Source organism: Bos mutus, chromosome 27 (genome assembly GCF_027580195.1).
Source record: "Bos mutus isolate GX-2022 chromosome 27, NWIPB_WYAK_1.1, whole genome shotgun sequence".
Classification (NCBI taxonomy): Eukaryota; Metazoa; Chordata; class Mammalia; order Artiodactyla; family Bovidae; genus Bos; species Bos mutus.
Window position 1 is genome coordinate 16,560,527 of NC_091643.1, and position 23,912 is coordinate 16,584,438.

Below are 23,912 nucleotides of genomic sequence, written 5' to 3' on the forward strand. Positions count from 1 at the left end.
TGAGATCTGTGTACGTGTGCATGTAGAATATTAAATGTATTAAAAGAATAAATACCAGAGTTTAATGGTGTTGGTTTCATCTCTGAATTGCAGAATTATGGAGTATTTATTTTCTTTGTATATTTTTGTGTAGTTTTCAAATGCTCTGATAATTAATATGAATTATTAAATAATAAAACTATATCATGAATCCCTGCCTTTTTTTACTAGCAATGAAAATCAGTCAGTTCATGAGTCAATAAGAACCAGGCCTGGTGGCATATACAAATCTAGAATTTTATGCCTGGTATACTTTGGGGCAAGCCTCCAGGTATCCATCTGAGATCCAGTTGGTCTCTTCATCACTCCTGCTTTCTTTTACTGCACTTGTGTGTCTGAGCTTCTGTGTTGTTGTTCAGTCACTCAGTCGTGTCTGACTCTTTGTGACCACATGGACTGCAGCATGCCAGGCTTTCCTTCTCCATCTCCCCGAGCTTGCCCAGACTCATGCCCATTGAATCAGTGATGCCATCCAACCATCTCGTCCTCTGTTGTCTCCTTCTCCTCCTGCCTTTGATCTTTCCCAGCATCAGGGAGCTGCTGGTATTTGGACCCAATTATCATTATTGGTTTTGTTTTTAGAACTTATTTATTTCAAACATTTGCAATTTTCACCTTAAATACAAAATAGCGGATAGAAATAAAAATCATTGAAAAACAACACGTTGACCCTTTGCCCCATATACAGACATCGTCAGCCTTTAGTATTTGCTTTCAGATAATTAGATTAAAAAATAAGAACAGAAAAAAATAATGTAAAATTGAGGTATTCTATTTAACAGATGTGTGATCTCCATTAAAATCTTATTTCTCTATCAATTAACAGCCTTGCTATTGGTTTTCAGTACAGTTTTTCACTGAGACCGGAGTTCAACCTTCAACCTAAGTTCTGTTGGCTAATAAGCTTGCCCTCTGTCTGCTCAGAAGGGAACTTGGTCCCTAGGACCTCAAGCTTCTGGTTAAATATTTCTAGATACATCTCTAGGAATATCTGAGAAACTCTCCAAGGCTGAGGATCTAGAGATTTTTTTTTTAAAGAATCCTGTTGTCATGTTCTTTCTCCTTTCACATTAGAATTAAGTGAGATCTTGCTTCTAGTCTTGAAGATTAGGACTTTTCGGTACACACCTGCTCTCCAGGGAAAGCAGCTTACTCACTGAATTATTACTAGTTCTTTAATTCCATCACCCAACACTTGGGATCCTTCCTTCTCTTCTACTGCCTAGCTGGGAGACCCAGGATGCCTTGTGAGTGGTTTATCACAAACTCCCTTTCCAGATTCTTTCACTGACTGTCCACCTGTCCTATATTTAGCCATGAGCTTTTCCTCAGCAACACCTCAAGCTTCTCATTCAAACCTCCTTATTTTGCATTCAGGCTGCACAGAAACCTGATATTTACGGCATTTGGCAAGCATTTTCCCCCCACAAGTTAAATTAAATAATTTTAAGTTTGTGTAACTTTAATATTCTTTTTAGGAAGTAATGAAATATCCTCATTTAGGCTATTAAATGAAAAGTAATCAAAGTACCTTGAAAATCCAATGATTTATGTGCTGCCTAAAAAGTTTTGTAATTTAAATGGTGGTTTATTTCTCCTTGGGATCCACTAACAATAACAGAACTTAATTTTAAAAGAAATTGAAGAGTCAAATACCTATGGCAAATATTCTCGGAAAATTCTAAAAGACAAAGTATATCTAGATAGCACTATAACAGTAAATGAATTTGAAAGTTGGCTTGTGTATTATTTAAATATGTTCTCGGGGCGGATGTCACCATGGCGGCGGCCTTGGCTCGGCCGGGCTCCGCTCGGTCAAGCAGGTTCGGGTTCAGTTCTGCCCCTTCGAGAAGAACGTGGAATCGACGAGGACCTTCCTCCAGGCGGTGAGCAGCGAGAAAGTTCGCTCCACGAACCTCAGCTGCTCAGTGATTGCGGACGTGAGCACGACGGCTCCCAGCCTTGCGTGGACGTGCTTTCGGAGACGGGCGTCGCTTGATTACGCGCGGCGCTCACCCGACGGCCCAGGAAATGCTCCCTGCTTTCGCCTCCCACATCCAGGCCAGGGGCGCCGCGGCGCGCGGGGACAAGCTTAGCGCCAGTACCGGGCGCTGACAGCACACAAGAGACCAGTCAACAGATTTTAACCCAAGACTGCGAAGGACACTTATTTAAGAAGAACTTAATTACTTATATCACTATCTGGAGGGCCACAGAACGCCAAAAAAAAGAAAAGAGGCCTGTGACTACAAACTTAACCAGTGTTTCTGGGATGAGGAAAGACGAGGGGTGCGGACAAATTTGAATTTATTTCAGTTTCTTACCATCACTCACTGCTTAACCCTTTTGAATTTGGCTTCTCCCTCCACTACTCAAGGTACCTCTTACTCTATTAGAAATGCTGTTTTCTCAGCCCTCATCTTTCCATTTCAGTCGCGTTTGCCACTCTTAATACACTCCTTGTGGAACTTCTCTTCCTCTCGGGTCCCTTGTCTTAACCATAAAGGAGTACTACTCTCCTTTCTCTTATTTTTGGGGCATCTTGTCTTCTGTCATGACTTGAACTGTCCTCTTGGGTTAAATCCTATATTTCTGTTGGGCTCTAATCTTAAGTTCTGTGCTATATAGTCAGGGTACCTACTACCAATTTTCGCCAAATTCCAGCAACACTTTTTGTCCAAAATAAATCTTGCATACTGTCTATAATGATCCTTGAACAACGGCAGGTTTGAACTGCAGGGGTACTCCTATATGCCTATTTTTAAAATAAATACTACATGATCTGTGGAAAAAAAAAAATATGTTCTCGACAGAAACACCGGAGTGTCAAAATTCCCCTTAGGTAGTTTCTCAGTGGGGTACTATCTTTAGTCCGAGAAGGAAAAGACAATTTGAGACATAATATTTATTTTAAAATATTAATTATTTGATAAGTAATGATTTATCACCATTTCGGTAAAATTAACTCATTTGCCTAAAATAATTAAGACCATTTGCCTAAAATAATAATCTTAATTATTTTGCCTAAAATAATTAAGAAAGATCAGTGACAGTATATTCATTGCTGAATACTCCAGTATTACGGGATTTGCACTGAGGTCGTATTTGTCTTAGGGACCGAGGGTGTTTCTATGACATTAAGCATGACTAATTTTCATATAGGTCATTTGTATTTGCAAAACAAACACTATTCCTTCAATTTTGCCTCACAGTTCTACCATTACAGATATTATGCATTGCCCCTTTAAGTCTTCGTCTCTTAGGTAAGCCGTTTCTTCTTTTTGTCTCACATCTTAAGTTCTAGTGCTCTTGTTTCTTACCATTTCTTGAGTATACTTGTTACTAATTATCCAAGCAGCAAAAGACAAATGTTGAATGAAGTCCGACCTTCTGTGCTAGAGATCTGAAAATTGTATTTCTCTGTGCTGTGCACGCTCAGTTGCTTAGTTGTGTCCGACTCTGTGTGACCTCATAGACTAGTCTGTCATGCTCCTCTGCCCATGGAACTTTCTAGGCAAGAATACCAGAGCTGATTGCCATCCCCCCTCCAGGGGATCTTCCCGACCCAGGGACTGAACCCCTGTCTCCTGCATCCCCTGCATTGGCAGGCAGATTTTTTACCACTGCACCATCTGGGAAACCCGGGTATTTACTTAAGGGTGAGAAAATAACTTTTCCTATTCAGCATATTAGGCACATATTCATTATACACACAAATAACCCCTGTGTCCCTCTTAAGAATCAGCTGCCTCCTCAAATATATTTAGGAAAGAAAAGAGATTTGTTCCACATCCAACCCTTAGTTGAGAGACCATTGCCTGTTGTTATTTCCTAGGCTCCTGGCATCATTGGTTACCCTGAACGTCGTTGGTTACTTCTCAGTAGGGCTAAGAATTTGGAGCAACTGGTCTTAGCAGAATGATATGAGAAAGGCCATGCTTCCATTTATTATTTGTAATAGACCTTTGTCATTTTTTTGATGACCGAGTCTTGGAATCTCCTTTCTATGTTTGAAGAATCACCTACGCTTGGAGATAGAACCTGCTTCTCACCATGGAAGTATGCTAGATAATCACATTCCCATCATCCTTTGCAGTTAGGGCTATATGACGTGCCCTTGGCTTCATCCATCACATACACCGACTGAGTCAGGAGCTGCTTCTGTGAAGAAGTGCTATTCAGAAGCTCTTCTGGGGAGCTGGGGAGGCAGTTACGTCTGTGGAGGTAGATCCCAAAGGAAAGTGTGGTGGTGGTGGGTGCCCAGTGTTTGTGGGGCCCATCTTGGAAGTGTCAAGAGTTGTGTACAGTGATGGTAACAGTGATGTCTTAGGCCATCTGTGACATTGTTTGGGCTTTATGTCTGGCTGCATGTCCCAGAGCCTGATTCTCTAGAGATTATAAGCAAGCCAACATCCTTTATGTTAACTTTTACATTTTGATATAATTTAGAACTGACAGAAAATTTGCAAGAATCTACAAGGAATTCCTATATATTTTTGGTTTGGACTCTTTTACTCTTTCTTAAAAAAAAATCTTGGACTCACATAGAATTTGCAAAAGCAGAAAATAGAGTTCCCATATATCCTTCACCCAGCTTCTCCTAATGATAACAACTTACAAAATCATAACATACCTATCAAACGCAGAAGACTGATAAAATTACTGATTCAACTACAGACTTTATTTGGACTTCACCCTGGTGGCTCAGACGGTAAAGAATCTGCCTGCAGTGCAGGAGACCTGGGTTCCATCCCTGGGTTGGGAAGACCCCCTGGAGAACGGAATGGCAACCCACTCCAGTGTCCTTGCTTGGAGAATCCCATGGACAGAGGAGCCTGTTGGGCTACAATCCATGGAGTTGTGCAAAGAGTTGGACATGACTGAGCAACTTTCACTTTCAGTTCTTATATGCATTTTTAAAAGTGTATATAGTTCTACAAAATTTGATCTCATGTATGGATTTGTGCCACCACCACCACAATCAGGACACAGACCTTTCAGCATGCCAAAGAAGCTTGCTTTGCTTCCACTTTGTAGTCACACTTTCCCCGAAATATTATCCTTAGCAACCCTGGATTGATTCCCTATCACGATTTTGTTCTTTTGAGAGTAAATGGAAATGTGTAAATGGAATCATGCAGTATGCAAGCATACTCATCTCTTAAAGACAAATAATAATTCTTAGAAACAATTCAGCCTTACTCCAAAATAAGAGAAAGATTTTCTTTTCCTTCTTTTATTTGGAAGTGGGGGAGGAGAAATATTTTCTAAACACACCATATTCTGTATAGATTCTTTTATCCATTGTCTCCACTTTGGAAACAATGTTTTCTATTATCATGCAAAAAAATCTCTGACATCCATCTTCTGTTTACAGATAATGGCTAGGTATTGGGGTCTCAGAGCCCCCTTCACTGATCTGCCAGACACATATGCATGTACTCCTGTTGACACCTTTAGTTAGCTAAATGTCAAAGAGAAGCTTTGAAATAAACTTAAATTTTTTTTTTTTTACTTTGGGCCATATTAAATTCCTTGGCATCCTTCTCAAATTTTCATTAATAAAAAGGTGGGAGAAAAGGTGATGTCAAGGTTTATTACCTTCCTTGTCAGTAGCAGACCTCAAAGGATATGAATAGGTGTGTGTGCGTTCCATCAGTTACATAAATTAAACACATAATACTTTGTTAATATTCCTTTACAACCTAAAGAACTTCCTCTCTTTCCATTTTGGCACCAACACATGTCCTCTTTGATAAGGGACTGTTCTCATCATAGGTGACTCAGTTTAGTAGAAACAACAATTTCACATAATTCTCTTTGTGCTGACCCAGACACATGCATTTCCCGTGATTGGGTCTTCTATAGTCCTCATGGTTTTTCTTTTTCTCATTTGGTCCTTTGCTGTCTATTGACTTCTACTTGGCACTCAGTACAGAGTCTTAGTACTAAAAGTTGCAAATTCAATGCAGGTGAATTCAGAAAGACAAGAGGCATATGAAAGCTGTTTTATTTTTTATCTGTATGTGAGTACTGAAATTATTTTTATTTAAAAAATTAGTTATACTAGTTATATGGTAATTTTATTACATATGGGGTTATCCATGTACAAAATGAATTCCCTGAAAGCTAGTATAGAACTTTTATAAATATACTAACAAAATGCTCCAGAGAAAAACTGATAATCTAGGAATGATGGAAGGATTAGAATTTACTAGAGTAGTGTTGTGAGAAAGTTCATACTAGACTTCAATTAAAGTAAACTTCAATTCTTAATGAAGATACGAGTTTTTCTTTCCAGAGAGGCATATAAGAATTACTTGAATGAATTTTTGACAATATACAACAGCTTATAAAGATTTTTGTAATCTCACTCCTGTGGGATGAGAATTATTTTTGCAATGATTCTATTTTTACCAAAGAACGTACTTTTCCTTGGTTGGGCTAAAGCTGAAACATGATGATGAATTACTAGGTTAGAATTCTAACAACCTCAATTGATAAGATTCAGGTAAAATTGTGGATGAGGTCGTGCACTACAGACAGATAAGTTGAAACTGGCCTTTTTGTCAGTTGCCTGTGATAACTGAGGAAAAATGCAAAGGCCATAAGAAATGAAATTTTTGATGCTTATGTAGGGGTCAGGAAAATTCTTTTGGTATAAATTAGCTCAGAGGAGCCCAGGAAGAGGGAACTCACTCTTCAGGGTAGGAAAGGAACCCAGGATCTCTGAAGTTGTACCAACTTTTTTTTTTTAACTTGAAATATCAGAAACCCTTACTTTAATGGTGATCCTCTTTATTCTCTGTTATGGTCTACAGTAAGTTCTCTTTCTTTTTCCTTTAGTATTGAATGACCCTCTTAGACATCATTTTCTGGTCTCCACTTAATAAAGTCTTTTTGTCCATGTTTAGGCAATTGGTGAGCTTGAAAAAGTTGATAATCAGGCAAGAATTCTAGAGCAGCGCTGTCTGATGGGCCTTTCTCTGGTGATTGAGATATTCTATACCTGTGTTGATGGCTGGATGGCATCACTGACTCGATGGACGTGAGTCTCAGTGAACTCTGGGAGTTGGTGATGGACAGGGAGGCCTGGCGTGCTGCGATTCATGGGGTCGCAAAGAGTTGGACACGACTGAGCGACTGATCTGATCTGATCTGATCTGATACCTGTGTTGTCCAATATGGTAGCCAGTGACCACTGACTAACACGGAGTTTTTGAAATGTGACTAGCATCACTGAGAAACTAAATTCTAGGTTTTATTTAGCTTTAATGTAAATGGCTACAAGTGTCTAGTAGCTCTAATATGGAACAGCTTAGCTCACAGAGGGAAACAAACAGGTGAGATATTCAGGTCTTTCTTAATTATAATTCCTTTTGTCTAGAGATCTTTCTAGAGCTGTTCACTTTTAAAACCTCAGAGGCTTTATAATTTGTTTCATTGAAGGAAGCCTGTTAGTAGGCTGTCTCTGATTTTGCTCAAATGTGCAAGTCTCCTTTGCAGTGTGTTCTTTCTTTCAGGAATGCTTACTCATTCCTTTCTTGGCCTGACCACAGCTTCCTTCCCCATATGCATGAGACATACAAGGGCAAGCACATAGGGATTGTGTAAGGAGGACTGTATATATAGACACAGAGCATCCTCAGCTGGCAAGAGGCTGGCTTTCAAAGGTTCATTGTGAATTACGGTTTTGAGACATTGGGCAGGTTTTCCCACTGACTCAGGTTACAGGAGCAATCTACTCAATTCACTTAACTCAAAATGCAAGTGAAGTTATATTTGCTTTATGAAATCTTCAAAAATGATAATGCTGCAATTCTAATACAAATTGTTGTTGTCTAGTTGCTCAGTCGTTTCTGACTCTTTGAGATCTCATGGACTGTAGCCTGCCAGACTCCTCTGTCCATAGTTTCCCAGGCAGGAATATTGGAGTGGGTTGCCATTTTCTTCTCTTGGAGATCTTCCCAAACCAGGGATTGAACCCACATCTCCTGCATCAGCAGACAGATTCTTTACTGCTGAGCCACCAGGGAAGCTCAATAAAATAAAGGTGATAGTTTTCTATTTAGGGTGAGAGAGAGAAGAAATGGAGGGACTCAGGATGTGCAGTTTCCTTGAGAGTGGGGGAAAAGTAAGGATGTTGGTGAAGAAGATGGAGACTAGAGAGTCCAGGAGACCACTTTTGAAGCAGTGCCCTTATCACTGGGCAGTTCAGTTCAGTTCAGTTCAGTCGGTCAGTCGTGTCCGACTCTTTGCAACCCCATGAACTGCAGCACGCCAGGCCTCCCTGTCCATCACCAACTCCGGGAGTTTACCCAAACTCTTGTCCATTGAGTCAGTAATGCCATCCAACCATCTCATCCTCTGTCATCCCCTTCTCCTACTGCCCTCAATCTTTCCCGGCATCAGGGTCTTTTCCAATGAGTCAGCTCTTTGCATCAGGTGGCCAAAGTATTGGAGTTTCAGCTTCAACATCAGTCCTTCCAATGAACAGCGTGAGGATGAATTATGGGGAGAGGGCAGCTGTCCAAGGAGAGGTGCTGAACATTTCTAAGTTGATAGCTCAATGATGACTGGGGAGAGAGTAGAGCAATACCTCTGCTCTCAGTAGCTTTTTATTATTTTTAAACAAGACTTTCAAAAGAATACCTGAACAACACAGGACTTAACTTCTCAATAAGCTCTAGGAATTAGTCTTATCAGGCAGGCTTGGCAAGCTATCTTTCCCATGGGTTTGGGAAAAAGAGAAAAATACGCGAGGAAGGTCTTGGTTGTAATTGTGTCTCCAGCGTGTAGTACAGGGTCTGATAAAGCCATTGTTGAACATGTGATCACAATAATAATGGCAGAGTGGATGCTACAACTCTTGTGCAGAGCTCTTTGTCTAGGAAGGAGACAAAGAAGCAGCTCTGACCTGTGGACACTTGTTTATATTTTTCTTGGGTTTACAGATCACTAGTATTTTGCCTCTAGAAACCAAATGTCACGTAGAATTTCCTGTGGCTCTTTTGCAGAGATGGAGATAGTCTAGGTTTGTATCTTAATCACAGTTAAACTTTATAGAAGCTTTTACTTGTATGGAGTTCAGTCATTTCGTTTCTTTGGTACACTTTCTGCATTGTGGTCTACTTGACACATTTGACAAATGGAAGATTCTGGGGACTTGCCGTCAGACTGGCACCTGCAGTTCATTTAGATCTCTTGGGAGGGACCTGGAAGAATGCAGCATTCGGTCAACCATGGGATGAGCTGCTATTTTTTATGGTCTGACCGAAGTTCCTGTTAGCCCTTGACTGTTTCCTGGGATGCTGCTATCATTTTCAGATAGAAGAAAATGATAGCTTAAATGAAAACTTAGAAACAGATGGTTTTGCCCTAAACCAATTGATTTAACACCAATTTATCTAAGATTTAACCTCCATTGAGAATTTCTACATCAACTCGGCATCCTTTTTTCCCCTCATGCTTTTGAGATTTTTATCTTTTTAGAACATTTTGATCCAATAGACTGGGCTGACTTTTTTTGGACAGCACAGAGTAACAGGAACAGATTCATCCTCTTGACTAAAACAGCCCCCTGCCACCTAAAAAAAAAAAAAAGGACAAAATACATGAAAACAACGATACTTAGAAATTGGACTTCAGGCAGCACAAGGCAGGGGTCCCTAAGAGAGGACAAATGGAGCATTACGAGTGCCCCAGCTAACGCACTGAGAGCTTTAGGACACTGTGCAGGGAGAGGAAACTCAGAGGAACTAATTATGGGCGACTCCTACATACTGTGTAATTGCTTTTGTAAATTTTCCAGCTGGACCTTTGTACTTGAGATATTTCCATGAAGGTTTATGTTCTGGTTGTGTCCACAGTCTTCTTCTGGGGAAAATAACACTCCCCCCTCCCTTTAAAAAAGTAATTTTATTTATTTAATTATTTTATTTTTGGCTTCCCTGATAGCTCAGTTGGTAAAGAATTCGCCTGCAATGCAGGAGACCCCAGTTTGATTCCTGGGTTGGGAAAATCTGCTGGAGAAGGGATAGGCTACCCACTCCAGTATTCCTGGGCTTCCCTCGTGGCTCAGCTGGTAAAGAATCCACCTGCAATGTGGGAGACCAGGGTTCGATCCCTGGGTTAGAAAGATCCCCTGGAGAAGGGAAAGGCTACCCACTCCAGTGTTCTGGCGTGGAGAATTCCATGGACTGTACAGTCCATGGGGTCATTCTCCCTGCCTCTCTGATTTTTTTTCCATAACTTTTAAATTTATTTATTTAATTTGTGGCTGTGCTGGGTCTTCACTGCTGAACACAGGCTTCCTCTAGTTGTGGCATGTGGGGGTGCTACTCTCTAAGTTGCGGTACCGGGCTTCTCACTCTGGTGGCCTCTCCGGTGTGGAACACCGGCTCTAGGGCAATGGGCTTCTGTAATAGCAGCACGTGGGCTCAGTAGTAGCAGCTCCTGGCTCTAGAACACAAGCTCAGTAGTTGTGGCGCACGGGCTTAGCTGCCCCGAGACATGAAGGATCCTCCCAGACCAGGGATAGCACTGTATTGGCAGGCGGAGTCTCTACCATTGTCTCCTGTACTGGCAGGCGGATTCTCTACCATTGAGCCACCAGGGAGAGAAGCCCCCTTCCTCTTCTTTCTGATTAAAGTTGCCATGGCATAGCCTGTGCGGTGATTAATCAGTGGTTATATTCCTCACCCTCTGGTTTTCACTGATGGGGTCAGGGACCAGAGTTCATATTTAGGTGGAAAATCAAGGTGCTGTTGGGCAAGAACTTTGACCCAGTATCTCATTTCCTATTGGATAGTAACTAACTGAGCTGCTTGGATCTTCTCTCTTGGAAAACATAAATGCCAACAAAAAAGGAGGGCGCCTAGAACTCAGGCTGTGTCTCAAAAGATTGAGCTATTATTTTGGCTTAATACAAGGTCTGATATCTATCCCAGTCTTAATAGTCCTCGGTGCAAGTTGACTACCTGGTTGCTGAGATGATTTTACTGTTTTCTCTCACAATAAATTACTGTTACCAAAGGTTATATAATGTGTGTTTTTTCTTACAAACTAAAATAGGTTCTTTATTCTTGTTAATATATGGCTATGGTTGAGTCCTTACTGCAAACTAAGTCCACATATAGCATCTTCCCAAAAGTCTTGTAGAAAAAAATATATTATTATTACTAATACAATTTTATAGATTATAGCCCAAGGTCAAATTATTAGTATATATCAGAGTTGGGAATCAAATCCAAGTTCAAGTTCATCTGACTATCAGTTTACACCCCTTTTCTTTCTCTGGTTATCTGTCATTGATCAATATTTTTTCTACCTCAGTTAATTAGGACACCTAAAAAAAGATGAAACTCAGGGTCTATATTGGATTCAAAACCTGTTTTCAATTTTTTTTATTCTTGGATAATTATTACTAAAATTGGATCTGTTTTTCTTGGGTGAGTTGTCAGTTAACTGCTATTAAAATTCCAATTAGAATGTTTTCTGCATAACCATTTTTTCCCCAAGTAATTAAATAAGAGATTATCTTCTTTTTGAGAAAATGTTAGCTGCCAGCAAACATGTTTTCAGCTAATAGGTTTTAAATTAAATGCATTGTAAGTGGTATTTTACTGCTAGGTAGGAAAACTGAATTCTTCTGGGCAAGATTAATATTTCTAATCAAAGAAACACACATACAATTCTCACTTTCCAGTAGAGGCACTTTAGATGGAATTGTAAGTTAAGAAAAGAAAATGCTGCAACCTATGAATATAGTGTGGTTTGAAAAGGTGATTTCAAAAAATGCAATAAGAAAAGTTCAATGTAGAAAATATAATTTGCTTTAGGAATTATCATATATATAATCACAGCTTAGATTGGTAAATTTGTGTCTTTGGACCTATTAATTAGATAAAAATCTGGCATGGTTTAGAATACAAGGAAATCTGGAAGATAAACTGTTGGACTACACAACAGAAGTGACTTGAATTCATTGGTATTTTTGGCAAATGACTAATAATTGCTGTCAGTTTTCCAAAGAGCTACAGAAGGAGACTAAGAAAAAAATACTGTAAGAATTCTTAAACCTTGTCACTTTATAGTATCCATAGACTTTCAGACAGTATCCCATATTATACTTTTTCTAAGATTAAAAGAGAAAAACCTATTATGTTAGGATTTCAGCACTTTCAGGCTGCTGAGCAGAGAATCTTTTTGAGCAGTCATTGTTTTCTAAGACAAAAAAGCATAAAACACCTTCAGTTTCCTTGAATTGGATCCTCTTTTTTTGAGAGCTATATGTGTGAATGTAAGTGTCCTGCCGTCTTTTTTGGTTGTTCTAAGGATATAAAAACTTGTTATTAGTGAAGGTAACTTAATATCATTGCATGCTGTGCTTAGTTGCTCAGTCGTGTCCAACTCTGCGACCCCATGGACTGTAGCCCACCAGGCTCCCCTGTCTATGGAATTCTCCAGCTACTGGAGTGGGTTGCCATGCCCTCCTCCAGGGGATCTTCCCAACCCAGGGATCGAACCCAGGTCTCCCGCATTGCAGGCAGATTCTTTACTGTCTGAGCCACCAGGGAAAGCATTAATATCATTAGTATCATTATTAAAATACTGCAGCACATAATGAAAGTCAAACAGTACTAAAAAGTATGAGTCTCCCTTTCGACCTAGACTTAGGAAAGAGATTGATTGTCATCAACAATTCCTCTGTATCTTCTGTAAAAGTTTCAATTGTTGACATATATGCACACGTATTTACATAATGAGAGTAACAGAAATCAGTTCAGTTCAGTTCAGTCACTCAGTCTTGTCTGACTCTTTGAGACCCCATGAGCCTCAGCACAGCAGCCTCCCTGTCCGTCACCAACTCCCAGAGTCCACCCAAACCCATGTCCATTGAGTCAGTGATGCCATCCAACCATCTCATCCTCTGTCATCCCCTTCTCTTCCTGCCCTCAATCTTTCCCAGTATCAGGGTCTTTTCCAATGAGTCAACTCTTCGCATCAGGTGGCCAAAGTATTGGAGAAATGGTATGGACCTAACAGAAACAGAAGATATTAAGAAGAGGTGGCAAGAATACACAGAAGAACTATACAAAAAAGATCTTCATGACCCAGATAACCACGATGGTGTGATCACTCACCTAGAGCCAGACATTCTGGAGTGTGAAGTCAAGTAGGCCTTAGGAAACATCACTATGAACAAAGCTAGTGGAGGTGATGGAATTCCAGTTGAGCTCTTTCAAATCCTGAAAGATGATGCTATGAAAATGCTGCACTCAATATGCCAGCAAATTTGGAAAACTCAGCAGTGGCCACAGGCCACAGGAAAAGGTCAGTTTTCATTCCAATCCCAAAGAAAGGCAATGCCAAAGAATGCTCAAACTACCGCACAATTGCACTCATCTCACACGCTAGCAAAGTAACGCTCAAAATTCTCCAAGCCAGGCTTCAGCAATACATGAACTGTGAACTTTCAGATGCTCAAGCTGGATTTAGAAAAGGCAGAGGAACCAGAGATCAAATTGCCAACATTTGTTGGCTCATCGAAAAAGCAAGAGAATTCCAGAAAAACATCTACTTCTGCTTTATTGACTATGCTAAAGCTTTTGACTGTGTGAATCACAACAAACTGTGGAAAATTCTTCAAGAGATGGGAATACCAGACCACCTGACTGGCCTCCTGAGAAATCTGTATACAAGTCAAGAAGCAACAGTTAAAACTGGACATGGAACAATAGACTGGCTCTGAATCAGGAAAGGAGTACGTCAAGGCTGTACCTTGTCACCCTGCTTATTTAACTGATATGCAGAGTAGATCATGCGAAATGCTGGGCTGGATGAAGCACAAGATGAAATCAAGATTTCCGGGAGAAATATCAATAACCTCAGATATGCAGATGACACCACCCTTATGGCCGAAAGCAAAAAGGAATAAGAGTCTCTTGATGGAAGTTAAAGAGAGTGAAAAAGTTTGCTTAAAACTCAACATTCAGAAGACTAACACCATGTCATCCAGTCCAGTCACTTCATGGCAAATAGATGGGGAAACAATGGAAACAGTGACAGACTTTATTTTCTTGGGCTCCAAAATCACTGCAGATGGTGACTGCAGCCATGAAATTAAAAGATGCTTGCTCCTTGGAAGAAAAGCTATGATCAACCGAGACAGCATATTAAAAAGCAGAGACATTACTTTCCCAACAAAGGTCCACCTAGTCAAAGCTATGGTTTTTCCAGTAGTCATGTATGGATGTGAGAATTGGACTCTAAAGAAAGCTGAGCTGAAGAATTGATGCTTCTGAACTGTGGTGTTGGAGAAGACTCTTGAGAGTCCCTTGGACTGCAAGGAGATCCAACCAGTCTATCCTAAAGGAAATCAGTCCTGAATATTCATTGGAAGGACTGATGCTGAAGCTGAAACTCCAATACTTTGGGCACCTGATGTGAAGAACTGACTCCCTAGAAAAGACCCTGATGCTGGGAAAGACTGAAAGCAGGAGGAGAAGGGGATGAGAGAGGAGGAGATGGTTAGATGGTATCACTGGTTCGATGGACATGAGTTTGAGTAAACTCCAGGTGTTGGTGATGGACAGGGAGGCCCTGTGTGCTGTAGTCCATGGGGTGGCAAAGAGCTGGACACGACTGAGCGACTGAACTGGTCTATTATATATGTTCTGTAATATATATATATATTACTAAATAGAATGTATATATAAGCAGAATGTCTTAGTGATACCTTCATATCAACATGTACACATCTATATTCTCTCTAACTGCTCTATACTATTCTTTTGTACAGCAACCAGTCCATTCTGAAGGAGATCAGCCCTGGGATTTCTTTGGAAGGAACGATGCTAAAGCTGAAACTCCAGTACTTTGGCCACCTCATGCGAAGAGTTGACTCATTGGAAAAGACTGTGATGCTGGGAGGGATTGGGGGCAGGAGGAGAAGGGGATGACAGAGGATGAGATGGCTGGATGGCATCACTAACTCGATGGACGTGAGTCTGAGTGAACTCCGGGAGTTGGTGATGGACAGGGAGGCCTGGCGTGCTGCGATTCATGGGGTCGCAAAGAGTGGGACACGACTGAGTGACTGAACTGAACTGAACTGATACTATTCTTTTATATAGGTGTAATGATTTCCCAGGTAGTGTGGTAGTAAAGAATCCTCCTGCCAGTGCAGGAGATATGAGAGACACTGGTTTGATCCCTGGGTCAGGAAGATCCCCTGGAATAGGAAATGGCAACCCACCCCAGTATTCTTGCCAGAGAATTTCATGGACAGAGGCGCCTGGTGGGCTATAGTCCATGGGGTCGCAGAGTTGGACACAACTGAGCGACTAAACACCACCACAGCTGCAATATAGAAGTACTAGGGATTATCCTGCTGCATTAAAATGGCTCTTTCCTTGCACTCAAGTATTTTCCTCATGGCTTGTGCTAATGGATGTTCCTCTGAGGACTTGAGGAAAGCCTCTGTCTGTCCAGAAACTTTCTAACAGAAAGTTAACTCTCTGTTTCTGAAATGCTCTCCTTTCTGGTACTTGGCCATATACCAGAGGCCCTGTATATAAGGAGTTAGGTACAGTAACTCCTTACTCTCCTGAAACTCCCAGTTCTGTCCCCTCAACTCGGGGAGACTCTTACTTGATTCAGACTTATTAGAAACGTTTCCGCAAAACAGCCGGTGAATTCTTTTCCTTAAGACAGATTGCATAAGGATTTTTGGTACTTGCCTTGAAAGATTCTCACCTGTTTGTTGAACTCCATGGAGCTATTTTTCATAACATGTTTTGATACATATGGTAAGAATTCCAGCAAAGCATAGAGGACCTCTGCAGGGGTCCATTAAAATAAAATATAGTTAAGGGGTTTTTGGCTGTCTAATTCAAGAGAAATTATCAGGCTACTAAAGGGAGGAATAGACTAAATCACTTGATATCAGTTCAGTTCAGTCAGTCGTGTCCGACTCTTTGCGAGCCCGAGGACTGCAGCCCTCCAGGCCTCTCTGTCCATCACCAACTCCTGGAGTTTACTCAAACTCATGTCCATAAGAGTTGGTGATGCCATCCAACCATCTCATGCTCTGTCATCCCCTTCTCGTCCTGCCTTCAATCTTTACCAGCATTAGGGTCTTTTCTAGTGAGTCAGTTCTTCACATCAGGTGCCCAAAGTACTGGGGTTTCAGCTTCAGCATCAGTCCTTCCAATGAACACTCAGGACTGATTTCCTTTAGGATGGACTGGTTGGATCTCCTTGCAGTCCAAGGGACTCTCAAGAGTCTTCTCCAACACCACAGTTCTAAAGCATCAGTTCTTCAGTGCTCAGCTTTCTTTATAGTTTTCCCCAAATACTATTCTCTCAAACTTTAAAATATTACACAAATGGTTTATTTCATCTTATTTTGAATATGATACACACTTAATATAAAACACATACATGTGCATGTACACATATGAATCATTGTCACCATCATTAAAAATTATATATTAGAAATAAAGATCATTCAACATATTACAATCCAGTGATAGTACGCATCTCTGTTCCACAAGAGAATTCTTAATTTGCAGATAACCATGCTGTGCTTAGTCACTCAGTCGTATCTGACTCTTTGCATCCCCATGGACTGTATTCTACCAGGCTCCTGTGTCTATGGGCATTCTTCAGGCAAGAATACTGGAGTGTGTTGCCATATCCTCCTCCGGGGATCTTTCCAACCCAGGGATTGAACCCAGGTCTCCCACATGCAGGCAGATTCTTTACTGACTGAACCATCAGGATCGAAGCAGAGTGGACAGCCTCAAAAGCAGACAGCATGACAGAGTAGAAAATGGGATGAGGAAGGAGGCACTTGAACCGAATGGGAAAACACAATATTTTGGAGCAATTCTGCATAGTGCCAAGTAGCCTTACACTTACCCACATCCCATAAACATATATTCTAATTTCATTGTTTTATAATTTTTGTTTCAAAATGATATCAAAAATAGCTAACATATTCTTAGTAATGAAGGAATTGTGTTATAAATTTTACAGTGTGCCAAAAACTATTAAACTGAAAAGCAAATGTTAGTGTTATGGTTTGGATTAAGCTATCTAGAATATTCAATAAATCAGAATCGCTTATTGCCTGGTGATAGTATGTAAAGGGACTTTTATTATAGCTTAGTGGTAAATTTATTTGGGTTGTTAAGGCCCCTCTGAAGCGTAACTGGGGCTGGAGGGATGACAAACTTGGAAAGATTATGAAGTTAAAAAGAAGAGGAGATAAAGCAGAAGAAATAAATCCTTAATCCTTTGTTCAGGAAATGTTTAGTCTTATTGTGTCCAATAAATCAGGGAAACACAATCAAAATGTCAAGATTCAATAAGCATCATCCTCTCTGTAATTCATTCTTATTTTTTTTCCCATTTTCTTTCTTAACAACAGTTTTCTTTTTTTGTATTTCTAATTTTAACCAGACCAAGCCTCTTTGCAACTCTATGCATTTGAAATCTCATGTATATTAGGGGATGACTGTAGGCAAAAACGAAGGGACAGAAAGAAGATGGGAACTAAGAAAGGAGGATAAAAAACAAGGAAGGAAGGAAAGAAAAAAGGAAGAGAAGGAACGAAGGGTCAACTGAAAACAACAGCCGAAGTGCAGCAGAATAAATGGACATCACCAATTCCCAAAGTTTGATTCGCCCTTAAAAGCAACTGTTTTTGAACCCAGTAAGAGCACATGTTGCTCTCTTATAGGTTCACAATGCGCACTGGCAAATTAAGGACTCGGAGAAGGAATCAGTTTAACTTTGTTTCACTTGGCATTTCCCAAATATATGTTCATAGTATGCACATGATTCCTTGTGAAACAACTATTCATGCGATAGTAAGTTAAATCCCATGGAGCACACTTTAGGAAAAACTGAAGCATACAATTGCAATCGCACGTATTATTGAATTTCATTATCTTCCTCTTAAGCACAACTTCTCTTTTTTACCAGCCTTATTGAGACATTGTTGACATGTAAAATTGCATAAGTTAAAGGTGAACAGTGTGTTGATTTGGTACACTTATATATTGTGAATCACCACCATAGTGTTAGCTAATACCTCCATCATACCGCATAATTACTGTTTCGATTTTGTGGTTACAACCTTTAAGATCTACTCTTTTATAATGTTGTATAATTAACTGTAATTACCATGCTGAATGTTAGCTCCTCAGAACTTATTTATCTTGTAATAGAAAGTTTGTGTTTTTTGACAAATTTTCTTAACTTTGGCTGGCTTATCATTGCTATATTGATTGTATGTCATTATATAATGCTTGATATCCTCTATTCCAGGTAATACTATACATTAGATATATATATCACAAACTTTCTGAGCCATAGTTCTTTGGTCTCTGAAGTTGCATTTTGAATAAACAGAAGACATGAAATGGGCTGAGAGGTCCCCAGTCTTCTATTTTAGAAAGATAGGTAAAAGAATTGTGGCTTCCAAAAGAGTTTCACGCCCTAATCCTTGGAATCTGTTACTGTTACTTTATATGGCAAAAGGGACTTTACAGATATGTTTAAGTGAAGGATCTAAAGATGGAGAAATTATTTTGGATTATCCGAGTGGCCTTAAACTGATCACGTGAGTTCTTAAAAGTAGAGAAATTTCCCTGGGGCAAGACAAGGGAGAGATGGTAGCATCAGAAGGACCACTGTTAACTGAGAAGATGGGGGAAGGGACCATGAGCTTGGAAAGTGGCAGCCTCTAGAAGTGAGAAAAGGCCTCTGGAAATGAATACAGCTCTGTTGATAATTCAGGTTTATCCCAGTAAGACCTGTGTCGGACTTCTGACTTATAGAGTTGTAAGATAATATATTTGTAAAGTGTAAGTCCCCTGCAAAAGCATACATGAGGTGGAAGCAACAGGAGAAAGTCTTTTACAACTTTATCCCAATCCAAAGCAGAACACAGGTAGAATAATATATGTTGTGTTAACATTAAATCATAGTAATTAAAAAATATTTGGGTAGATGATAAGACCTGGCTTAGATGGTAAAGAATCTGCCTGCAATACAGAAGTTGGGAAGATCCCCTGGAGAAGGGAATAGCTACCCACTCCAGTATTCTCACCTGGAGAATCCCATGGGCAGAGGAACCTGGTGGGCTAAAATCCATGGTGTCACAAAGAATCGGACACAGCTGAGTGACTTTCACTCACTTGCTCATTCACAAGACCTAAAACACAGTTGACTTCTTTCACACATGAATTTAAAACAATTTGTATATAACAGAATGAAGAACTCTTCCATTTAAGAGTTTTAAAGGAAAGAAATCCCTTGTTCATCTAAATGTGTCTGCTATGGCAACAGGAATTTTAAATCTGTGAAGGACTGATATTAAGTGACAGGTTCTTTGGGTCAGCTCTGTAAATGTAAGACATTATTTGATGGAAATATAAGATTCTCATCACTCAGTCATGTAATTCAGTGAGATATCTTTTAAAATTTTATTATTATTATTTTTACTTTACAATATTGTATTGGTTTTGCCATATATCAACATGCATCCGCCATGGGTGTACACTGGGACCCAGTGAGATATCTTTATTGTAACCTGAACTTCTTTTAGAAAACTTGAATCATGAATAAAAATATTGGCAAGAGATTGTGATTTGTTAAACTTATGAGACAATTGTTTTGGAGAGTAACATCATGTATATTAAATCTGTTGATTGGACATATGATTTAATAGCAAGTGTATTTTGAGTTAAAATACACTTAGAGAAAAAATCTTTCTCTTTATGCTTTCTTTTGGCATACACTGTCTAAAATTTTTTTCTTTTAGAGATGCTATATAAAAAGCTTTATCACTTTCAGAAAATAAGAGTTACTAGTTGTCCAGAATTTGTTCAGTGTCTTATGATTCAAAAGTAAGTCCCCCTGTACCTTGAAGGAGAAAAATTATTTTCCAGTTTGGGTCATTGTTACTAATGTGATTCTTAGAGACCTAAATGGAAGAATTCTTTTGTATAGATGCAGAGCAATCTATTCAGAAAACATAAAAGCAGTGAAGTGCCGAGGTCCAGCCCCGGCGGATCCAGGGAGTTCGAAGCGGGGATGCCGTCGGCGAGGATCAGGATACAATAGCTTCAATTAGATATTAATTAGAGATATAAAGAGTAATAGAATGAGGATAGCTCAGTAGGAAAATTCAGTGGAGAAAAGAGGCTGAGTAGCTTGGTTTACGCGGGAGACCAATAAAACTTCAAGACAAGAAGTTTGTACCACTTACGTAGGCCGCAGGCATCCTTCCGTTCTCCCGAAGGAGAGGAGACACTGAGGCCTCCCTGGTCAGATCTCAGAAGCCCAGGCATAATTAGTAAGCATGGCGGGTTCCACGCTCCAGATGGAGACTCAGCCAGAGTTTGAGAGAGAGAGCAACATGGGGAGACCAGTATTTCGAGAAACTGATCCCAATTCTTTATTTTTCATGGTCTACTTTTATACACTGAGATGTTATGCAAAAGTCACGCGGGGTCAGCAGTCCTGACTTTTATCAGAGTCAGGTGCTTCATACAAATGTATACAGAGGTCTTAGGGGTGTTGCATCATCTTCTGGCCACAATTTATGACCCTCTCCTTGTGACAGCGGTCAGTCAACCAGGACACTTATTTCTCCAGGGGTGATTATTCTTAAAACATTTGCCACCTTCCGAAGGTACCAGATAAAGTTACATTCCTATAGGGTGAGGGTGTAGTGGGTTTTAATTAAGGAAAGAATTTACTTAGCCTAAGGTGTAACGTGATTAATATCAAAGGTTAATACTTATTTCTTCTATATATTCATTAATGTGTGTAAGGGCAGGGGATGTGGAGACTTAGCAACAAACATTGGCTCAACAAATGAAAAACCCTTCACCAATACAATTTCTAATCAGCCCACTATACTTATACTAATGGTTTTCTAACTTTTCTAAGGAACCTGTTTTTAGAAGGTTTAAAGCATCTCGTGCCTCTCACGGTTGGGAGGCTGTGAGCAATCACATGTGGCCGGACAAGCCTGTCAGGCAGGCTAGAGAACCTTCAGAGGAGTTTGTAGGTTAAAACACTCTTGTCACACCCAGGAGTTTTTATTAACTGGAGCTCTAAGTTAACTCCTTCTCCGAAAGAGGTGGTGGGGGACAGCCCCCCATAAAGTCAGAGGTGTAGGTGAGAGCACAAAGTAGTAAAGTAGGCAGGCTCTGGTTATTGGGGTAGATGCTCGAGGATTTCCAGGGGGACTCCTGAGGCTCGATCCCGCCTTTGCGTATGTCCGGCCTCCTTCCTCATGACCTTTGCCACGGATGGAGGTCCTCCCGCCGGCTTCCTGCAGTGAAGAATATATGCCCCACATTTAAACTTAGGGAAGTCCAGTGACGTCTAAAAGATGCTTTGGCTATATGTGTACTGAGAAGGGGGGCTTCTCTGGTGGGTCAGATGGTAAAGAATCTACCTGCAATGCAGAAGACACAGGTTCCATTCCTAAGTCAGAAGATCTCCTGGAGATGGGAATGGCAACCCACTCCAGTATCCTTGCCTGGAGAATTCCATGGGTAGAGGAGCCTGGCGGGCTATAGTCCATGGGGTCTCAAAGAGTACTGAGAAGGACAGATGGATGCCCAAGGGCGGGACAGGCATCATTGTCCATGTCCTCCCTGCAGTTGTGGGCAGAACATGTCTGGGAGTAATAACACTAAGCTATATTTAGAATAATCTGGAATCTTCCAATTGGATGAATTTTTGTTCAAATAAACCATATTTGGATGTTGTTAGTTATGATGCCAATTGAATCTTGGTTTGCCTCCATCTTCAGGGATGTTACTAACTGTATTTCACTGCTGTGACCTTGTGCCCATGTGTGTGATGTTTGAGTAGCATCAGATGGTAGGGTTTGTGGAGTAACCAGACAGCCACACCAGAAGCAGCAGATTGTCCTCCTACGCTTTCTCCTGCGCTTAGCTTTAATTTTTTAGGAGTTTGCTCCTGCCAAAGAACCAGATCTCTAACAACTGGTATGAAGAATGACACTCAAATTAGTAAAACATGTAAGAGCTTAGACAATGAGAAAGGAAAGACCTAAACTCTCAGTTGTTGAATTTGTTATAAAACAAATTCCTAGGAATTTAATGAATACAATTTCTGTGGGCCTCACATTTGGAAACAATGGGGTGGAAAATATGAAATAACGTGGAACAGTATTGCGACACAGAGAATCAGATCTAGAAGAGTTTATTTTGGGCAGGGAATGTTTTCCCATCTTAGGTTCCTGTTTAGACTTATGACCACTAACTGGCATGCAAATTCTAGTTAAACTTGGAAACTGTTTATTTTTGCCATTTTTGTCTGGGACTTTCCTCAATTTTTTAAGATTGTCAATAAAAAGGTGTACTAGTAGCTGGGCACGATTTTTGTTCCATGATCCATTAAAGCTTCACAGAAACATAAAAAATCGAGTGTAAATTAAAGGAGACAATCTGAAACCTGCCATTCTTGGTTTTTCCAGGTTTTCAGATTCTCATTTAGAATTCACAGGAGTACTTTTCTATGACAGGCATACCCATAAGCAAACATTTTTAAAAGGGATAATCAGAATCCCCTGAATTGTCTGTGGTTCAGGAATCTTCACTGGCCTGTCAAATTGGCAGAAGTCTCCTCAAAGGACCTCAGAATTTATCCCAGCTGGCACTGCTGATTTGACCAGATTATGTTTCAGCCAGTCATTGGCTGGGCCTCATAAAGGCCTGTTTTCATAGTTAACTGTCAGCACTGGGCTCTTCCCAATTAAAATCAGACTAATGCCACTTCCAGCAGCTTGGCAACCCACCCCTTGAGTTTACCATCTGTCACTTCTGCTGTTTTTAACAGATAAACCCCCACATCTCAGGCTTAACCCAATAAGAAGTGTTGTTTCTTGCCCATGTCATCCTAAACAGGTGTTCTAACTGGCAGGCAGCATCTCCCCAGCAGTGGTGCTTCATGAATCGGCAACATGTGGTTTCCAAGTTGGCTGTCCTTGCTGGAAGGGGTAAGAGAATGAAGGATTCATGGCGGAGGTTTTTTATGGGTCAATGTTTTTATGGAAACTGGTGTGCCTCCCCTATACTCATGTACCGTTGACCCCAACTCTGTTGAAGTTAAGGCTGAGAAATACAGTCTATTTTTGAGCCCAAGAAGAGGACAAATTGGGTTTGATGAATAGCTGTCTTGAACACACCTATGCTTGTACAATTATTTTAATAGTATTTAAATTTTTTAAATTGCTTTTTACCTACTTGTGATTTCTCACATTCCAATTTGTCTTGGAAATGTCTATTATTTTATAATTTTGCTGTTCTTTTCCCAATATATACATATAGTCTACATACATATAAAATATGTGTGTGAATGTGTATAATTCAAGGTTCCATAGTTTCATAGGCCAGATCCAGAACTTGAGACCAGGATGTATAACTTTGAGTGCACTAAATGGTTTCATTTTATTATATTTCAATCTCAAATATATAGAGAAGATGATAAGAAGGTCCATGAATCAATACTTTTGATTGATATCATCTCTAATTTAAATTCCACACTGAGTAGTAAATATCTAGAAAACTCTCTTAACTTTTAGAGCCTCAAGGGCATCTAATATTGGGATCTTTTTGTAATTTCCTTTGCTACTCCTTCCATTTTTTCTTTTAGTATTAATAATTTCTTAATCAGATTGACTCAGATTTATCATAATCACTCTGGAAATTGAGGCATTAGAAAGAGATATAGATGAATAGATGATGGTAGAAGGCTGAGCTTTCTAAAAATTACAAAATTACAAAGGCCAAACTCACATCATTTTCCCCCTTTCC

General features: G+C 40.1%; 1 pseudogene; it reads left to right on the forward strand.

Annotated features, from left to right (window-relative positions):
• Nucleotides 1–1,811: 1,811 nt before the first annotated feature.
• Nucleotides 1,812–2,706, forward strand: LOC102276359 (large ribosomal subunit protein mL53 pseudogene; annotated as a pseudogene).
• The last annotated feature ends 21,206 nt before the right edge of the window (nt 2,707–23,912 follow it).